Genomic DNA, 5635 nt, shown 5'->3' with positions numbered 1-5635 from the left:
CAGGGCAAGGACTTAGACTGCAAACTGGGAAATAGGGAATCGTTATTTAAAGAAGGTAAATGCTCCAAATCTCCCATTATTCTTTGGGTAACCTGATTCAGGACATCTTCCACTCTTGTCAACAGTGGGAAGGTCAACTTCTGCCCTAATGGATGCCTCCTAAAAATCCTTTTCAGGACCCTTTTCTGAACTTCATTTTCTGTTAAGGCTATTTGAACAGATAAGATTGCGATGAGTTTGTTCACCATTTCATGAGCTGAAGCATTGTCTTTATAAGGGAGGGTCTTTGGAGAAGAAAGTATCTCTCCTTCCAGATCTTTTCGAACTAACTGAAGAATTGTACAAGTCAGTTTCTCAGCACACAGCCTTAAGTTAGTTTGAGAGTCCTGAACCACCTGTTTTGCTTTTTGATGGTACCTGCTTGCTTCGTCATCTCTGGTTCCTTGCCGGGCTGAGCCACAGATGTCTGAGGGTTCCCAGGGAAACAACCCAACAGTATGAGTTGGAACGGCTCTCCCTTCCATCAGGTGCTGTTTTTTCCACTGTGCAGCATGCATCAATTCAGATACCAGTTTCTCTTCTGCAAAGGATGTGAGCCTGAGGAAAATGCTGTCAACTAAGGATTTTGTGAGACTTTCAGGAGAATGCTCTTTGAAACCTGAAAGCTGTTTAGCCGCATATTGATTGATTTTTCTGCTTAAGCACTTTTCAGCTTTTGAACAGCCTGGGGCTTGCTGCTTGCCCTTTTCAGAGTCTACGGAATGGCCCCTAATCCCTTCCTTGGCCTCTCTGCTAGCCAGATGTGCAAGGGGCTGCATTGTCTTTTTAACAAGATCATAGACAAGAGACTGGAGTTGGTCTGAGAGCGACTCCTTCATGCTCAGGCCAGCTGCAAGAGCGGAACGCAGATCTTCAAGAACGACGTCAACCAGTTCATCAGAAACCACTGACACGTCATACTTAGCAATGGGTGACTTGGAAAGGGTTTTTCGGGTGGGGTCATTGGCTGTCTTAGGAATGCTGAGTTCTCCTATTCCACTCGTGTGGAATTTCTCAGGACCACATGAAGAATGTGGGAAATTGCACAGTATTGTCTGGTGGATTTCATTTAAAATGCTTTCAACCGTGTTTTGGATCTGGGTTTGAAGATCTCTTTTATAACCCGGACTTTTCCCAAGGAGCTTTTCCAAAACACATTCTCCTTGTGCAACATGATCCTGCAATTCAGACTGGTGCTCTTGAGGATTAAAAACAGCTAACACCATGCTGACAATCTGACTGGCTACTGTGCTTTCGGAAAAGATCAGAGGGGGAGTCGCTGTCTTCACTTCCTTATCTAATCCACGCTTTAGGTTCTGCAGGATGATTGTGGCCACTTCCTGTGCATATGTTTTCAGGTCAGAGTAAGTTGGTGGGAGCATGTGTTTCACCTTTTCCTTTACTTCCAAAAGAGAATTATTGAAGGAATGCAAAATATCTTCTAAGTTGGTAGACAAATAACCATAGTGAGTGGCCAGTAGCTTCCTGAGATCTTGATCAAGGTTAGAGAGAAAGTCTGAACTGGTTGAAGTCTTTCCATTCTGCATGCCTGAACAAAACTGCGATTCTACTTTAGATGTGACAAAAGCTTCCAGTTTTACTAGGAATGTTTGCACTAGATCATTAGCTAGGCTGAGTTTTGATGGGCAGCTGTGTATTTCAGGTTGCTTTGTCTTGGTGAGATTGTCAGTAGTGGGCTGAGGTCCTCCTTCGGAGGCTCCTGCTTCGAAGGACATCCCTGTGTCTTTGAAGTGCACAGTTGGCAAGCCCTTTCCAGCATTGGCATCTACCTTCAAAGGGAGGATATCGGTGATGATCAGGCCGGACTCTCTGCTACCAGGGCTCTGTGTGTCAGCGAAAGTGGCACGGGATACTTTCTGGAAAAGAGTTGTCACCAGATCCCCTGCAAAACGATGGACATCAGCCTCAGAGATGGGGGTCTGGCCCTGGAGCTGATCCTGCCCTTCGAAGGCTGGCTGCTCCTCTTGTGGATGCCTCTGGGTGCTCAGATGTGCAAGAGATGGAGGAGGGGGAGCTGGTGGACAAATAGGCCAAGCAGCCCAAATATGCTGGAAAATATCATCTAAGAGTTTCCGCAGTGTTTCAAACAGCAGAGGTTGTTCTTCCTCCTTAAAGTCATCCTCCATTTTTTTCAAGGCCTGATATAAAGTCCAACTTGTCCCCTTTGTGGGTTGTCCAGCACCTGGCATTTGTTCAGTAGGTAATTTAACCCTTTGCTCACCTTCAACTGAGCTGCAAATGGCATCTTGCACAAAAATGTCTAAATTGCTTTCTGTCTTCTCTAACTTAGTTGCTTTCACCTTTCCTCCTTCCTCCAGAAATGCTTCTCCGTCATGTGGGGCTGACTTGGCACTGGCCCTACTTCTCTTCCTGGATTCCAGGTTGAAACTCTCATAGGTGGTTTTGCCTCGATTTGCTGTTGTGACTGGCACTTCCTGGTCTCTTGCACTAGAGGAGAAAGTTCTTTCTGTTTCTGTGCTCCCTGGGTCCTCGGCTTCTGCTTCAATTACCATTCCAGGGACGTTAACAGGAGGAAATGGTCTTTTCATCTCTTTCTCGGCTATGAACAGGGTGGTAGTTGTCACGGCAGGTCTTGTCTCCTGGGCAGGAAAGCCCCCTTGCATTTCTGGACGGACTCTGGATTGAACCGGTGGACGAAACCCTTGGAGTTTTTCTGTGCTTAAGCTGTTAAATACATCATTGATGAGCTGAAGGAGAACTGAGCTTTCCCGAGTTGGGAGCAGGCCTTCTTGGCTTGTCTGCCTCTGGATATAGCTCAGGATGCTACTAATCATCTCTTCCACATACTGGTGGATGTTTGTCTCTGAGGAAGCAACCGTTTCAGACACTATCTTACGAATAGTTGCTCTGACAATCAGGTTGGCTGCTTCAGATTCTATAGTATGTGGAGGAACTGCAGCGTGAAGCTGCTCCAGAGGTATACCAATGGCCTCTATTTTAGCACACAGTTCAAACTGGTACAGCTTTGTTTGGCTGGAAGTAGCAAACACCTTCAGTTTTTCTATAATGACCTCCACAATCTCCTCGGCAATCCCATACGTTGACTCAGAGGAGAGGGGGAACGGCACTTCCCCGAAACGTGGCTCTGGAATGGTGTGTTTCCCGGAGGCTGCTATGCATGTCGCTTTGCGTCCTGCGGCAAAGTCAGTCTCGGAGAGGATGTCCAAGTACGTCCTCTGAGCAGCAGCCTGGAGCTTCTCGAGGACATTTTCAACGATGTCGTGGGCCGTGAAACTGGCAATCCTGGAGATGGAACCACTTCCAGAGGGGCCTGCAGGGTGGCTGCCCAAGAGGCTCTCTGAAATGGATTCAAGGAGAACCTCAATGGTCACAGAGAGGGAACTAGCGGCAAAGCCCAGGTCCCCTAATATTCTTTTGAAAATGTCTTCTAGAAGAACTGCAGCCGTTTGGGTAAGGTAAGACTTCAGTTCGGCAAAAATGTTCCTGAGAGCCTTGAAGGCTGTGGTGCCTTTTGGATCTGCTTTGGTACGAGGAGGTTTGTGTTCTCCTCCACCAAATGGCATCCCCTCTGATTTAATGACATTATCTACTTTAGGAAGGAATCCTTTTGTTTTCAGGATGGCTGGCACCAAGTGTCTACGTTGGCTATGGTAAGAAGCATTGTTCGCATTCTCAGGGGAATGTATGGAATACTTTTGGGATTGGGTAATGTGGCTGTCCGATTTGGAACTTCTCACACTTGTTGTGGTGGACAGAAGTCCGCTGTATTTGGATGGGGACATAATTATGGCTGTCTTCCCTCTCTTGAACTTCCTTTTATAGTGGTCGCTGTCCTGAGACGTGTGAGTGCTCTTGGCAACAGAAGTGGTGTTGGAGGAAAGCACTGGCGTGGGTTTCCCACGGGTTGTCTGGAAGTCGCTCAGAGATGGGATGGGCTTTATGCTGGTGTCTGTAAAGCTGACCTTTCTGGCGGATGAGCAAGGGTGACTTCCATAGATCTCACAACGCTCTTCGTTACAAGTGCTGCAGCTGCTGGAGTTGTCCGAAGAGAGGACAGACTCTTCGGAAACCGCATACACTCGAGGCCTCACCCGATCTTCGAACTTGGTGAGGGCTGGGTAGAGGATGGTGGTCACGGCTGATACCACCCATGTCATGATGTTCTCAATGATGCTGTTCAGATTGGAAGCAGAAACCTAACAGAACCAAGAGAGAAAAGAGGGGACGTGATCCAGCATTTGATGCGCACACAGAAGACCCCTGCCCAGGTGGGGGAACAGCTCCTCTCCAGGACTCGGGTCACTTGTGTTTTTCTTTATGAAACCCTGAGGGGGAGGCACACATATTTCTTAAAATAATAACATTCGATTTTTATACCGCCCTTCAGGACAATTTAACGCCCACTCAGAGCAGTTTACAAAATGTGTTATTATCATCTTCATGACAATCACCCTGTGAGGCGGGTGGGGCTGAGAGAGCTCCGAGAAGCTATGACTGACCCAAGGTCACCCAGCTGGCTTCAAGTGGAGGAGAAGGGAATCAAACACGGTTCTCCAGATTAGAGTCCTGCTGCTCGTAACCACTACACCAAACTGGCTTTCCCCTTCAAAACCTGTTTTCCATTATAAGCACCCATTTAGCTGTGTGTAGAAAGTATAACTCAGCTTTATGGTAATTATCTTTTCATAGGCATCCAAAAACAGGAAACCGTCAAACATACAATAAGTCAACATCATAAATATTGTCAAATTCTAATTGGAAACAGATGTGACAGTAAAATCTGGGATGAAATCGATGAAGGAGTTTCCCTTGAGGCCAGATCACTGGGAAATCTGCCATCTCCTCTCTTCCTACTGCCTTGTGGGGTTTAACTTGCTTGTCTGAGCCACCCAACTTTGTTTTACTACATGAATTCCTGGGATACAAAGAGTGGGGCCCGCTGGTGCGGCGGGCATTGCACAGTTGGATTCTTTGCCTGGTCACTGTGGCTCCAATGCATACCTTTCCTTGCAGTCTGTCTCGAATGGCCAACTGGTCTCTGAAAGGAAAAGCCCAAAGTTGAACACAGGTCTGAAACTCTGGTTGACACTACAGTCTGCTTTACTTAGTTATGACAACAGGTTTACCCCAGCTACCCATAACATCCAGAATAAGGCAGATCTGGCAACGCTACTTTTGGGCTCAGAAGGTCTGCAGAAAAGCGTGGTGGCCTGAGGACAAGGTTCTGCCTGGCTCTTGGAAGGTCCGTACCTCACATCCACTCATGGCTGATGTCACTGGTTTACCATGGGTGGTGGACAGCAGAGACCTTCCTGGGAGAATGCAAGCAGTGGACAACACAGGTTAACAGGGCAAAAACAGCAGCACTTGAGCCACGATGCTGGTACTGCCAATGTCCGGACAGCGTGCTACAAATGGATCCTTATTGTATTCTGGAAAACCACCCCTCATTCTGCCAAATGAGATATGCAGCAGGAGGGAAGAGTATATGGAAACGATGCATGGGGTGTGCACAGTGAGTTTCTCTGTACTGCAGAAACACATTGTATGTCTCTAATAGGACGTTCACCACCACCAAGGGACAAATATGCAG

This window comes from Eublepharis macularius, chromosome 13 (genome assembly GCF_028583425.1).
Source record: "Eublepharis macularius isolate TG4126 chromosome 13, MPM_Emac_v1.0, whole genome shotgun sequence".
Lineage (NCBI taxonomy): Eukaryota > Metazoa > Chordata > Lepidosauria > Squamata > Eublepharidae > Eublepharis > Eublepharis macularius.
This window is presented reverse-complemented; position numbering follows the sequence as displayed.